Raw genomic sequence first — 2,456 nt, 5'->3', positions numbered from 1 at the left:
ACAGAGGATGAATAGGAGGGGAAGGGATGAAAGAAGAGAAGAAAAGAAGAGAAGGAGTAAGAGGAGGAAGGAGCAGGAGAGCAAGGTGAAGGAGAAGGGGAAGAAATAGAGGAGCAGAAGAAGGAGGTGAAGAAGCAGGAGAAAGTAGGAAGAGAAGAAAACAGCAAACAACACAAAGGAAAGAAGAAAGCCCCTCACACTTTTTCTTAAGATAAAAGAAAGAAAATCACAAATAATAATCCAGCTGAAAAACCAGAATATTCGAGTCTAAATCACAACCAATTATTCGGAAAAGTTTTTGTTAGTTTGTTTGTTTGTTTGTTTGTTTGTTTTGCGGTAGTGGGGATTGAACTCAGGGCCTCACACTGGCCAGGCAAGCGCTTATTCTACTGAGCTATCTCCCCAGCCCCTGAAAGTTATTTTAACTGATCAATGTACAAGTGTTTTTATGTCTTAGTTTTTATTTGTAAATTACCTTGGCGTTTTACTTAAACTAAGAGCTTTGAACACCACGTAAAGAAAATAATCATTTCAAAACAAGGGGGATCAGGGAGATAGCTCAATGGTGTAAGCACCTCCCTGGCAAGCACTAGGTCCCAATTTCAATCCCCAGTACCAAAACCATAAACATAATGATACCACTGTATCTCTGATGAGTCACTGTAAGGTCCACCATAAGAAAATGGACTTCAGAATTGAGCATTACTACAAATACATCAAAAAGATCAAAATATGCATCAAAAAAGTGCCTATTCTAGAGCCACCTTTCTGAGACCAGAAACATTTTTAATGCAGATTTGTTCCTTCTGTAAGTGGGAGAGAACTCTACCAGGGCCTCATGCATGCTAAGCACATGCTCTACCACTGAGCTACCTCCAGCCCAGACCTTTTTATTTTTCTTCTTTTGAGCCAGAGGGGTCCCTCGAGATCCTCCTGCCTCGGCATTCTGAATACAGAAGCTGAGGTGATGAGCAGCTCCAGCCCCAGGAGGATTCTTTTTACTGGGTCTGAGCCTTCCCAGGAAGCTGTGGAGTAATGCTAACTGTGACAGTCTCCACTCCAGAGGCAGAGCTGTAGCTTCCTGCTTTCAGGTACTTTATTTAAACCTAGAAAACTAGCGGTTCTGATTTCCTGCTTTGCACCACTTAAACCAGGGTTACTCAACACTGACGACGATTAGTCATTTTACAGTGCAAAGGTCCATACTGTAGGTATGTACTAATAAAATATAGAGATTGGAGAAAATTTAAGCAAGAAAGCCCTGGAAAGAAAAAAAAATAATAATTTACAGAAATGCAAATCTCTGGGAAACAGGACCAGGCATGCTCTTGTAACTGGCCTGGATGTGTTAGACGGTGGTATCTCTGCGCTTGTTTCTTTGTTCATTTTGCAGTTCCAGGGATGGGACAGGAGCTCTGCATCGGCAAGGTGAGGGCTCTACCCCGAGCTCCACCCTCGCTCACTGAGCTATTGCTTTGAGAAGCATGGGGGTGATTCTGGTTCCTTGGTAGTAGGCATCAACAAGCATCTTTTCCCCTAAAGTCTCATGGTGTATTTGAGAAAAGTTATGAGAACGTGGCAAAGAAAAAGAAAAAAGATGGGCTCCCGTGGCTTCTCAGCACCCAGAACTCTACTGCAGGGAGAACCACCCTGTGATGGAGCCACAGGAAACAGCGACACCCTGCCTCTGGCCACTAGATGCCAGTGTTACCTCTCCCCACTGTGACAGCCCACTCCTGACACTGCCAAAGGCCCCTGCGGACAAAAATCGCTTCCATCCCCATTAATAACCCTGGAGAGAACCAGCTCCCATGGAAACAAATGTTCAACTAGTATATTAGTTCTTAGAAAACCAAACCATTATGCACATCCTTCAGTGGAAACAACAGTATACAGTTCAGGCTGAGAAAGTAACCATTTTCCACTTATTCTCCTTCAAGGGCTCCATCCCTCAACCCTTGCCTGGACCCACTGTACTTATTCTCAAGTAGCTTCTATTGAACATCTTGAAGGCATAAAGCCGTCTCACTCTTCCTCTCCCGAACTCTGGGAAGGCTGTAAAACAGGCCCATTACGCAATCTCAGAGGTCCCAGCCAGTGCATGGGCAGGTGTTAACCTTCTGACTTCCATCAGTGACCCGGGGCAGGCCCGGAGGAAAGCATGTTTTTTCATCTGCTTGCTTTGGTACCCTTTTCCCTCCAAAGCAGGAGAAAAAAAAATCAAGTGAAACAGGTTTCTAGTATGAGCCCCACTACTGAGGGGATTTGGCTTGCTACCCATATAGGACTACGTTACCAAGCACCCCTCAGATCTGTGGCTCGCTTGCTGTGTTTTTAAGCTCTGGTCAAGAAACCCATCATCAGTGACTCAAGTTTGGATTCTCTTGCATGAGAAATCCAAAGTACAAACACGGAGCAAAATCAAAGGTAGAAAATAGGAGGAGGAAGATAGATCT

The sequence above is a fragment of the Octodon degus genome, unplaced genomic scaffold (genome assembly GCF_000260255.1).
Source record: "Octodon degus isolate 3935 unplaced genomic scaffold, OctDeg1.0 scaffold00291, whole genome shotgun sequence".
NCBI classification, from domain to species: domain Eukaryota; kingdom Metazoa; phylum Chordata; class Mammalia; order Rodentia; family Octodontidae; genus Octodon; species Octodon degus.
Note: the sequence above shows the minus strand (reverse complement) of the source record.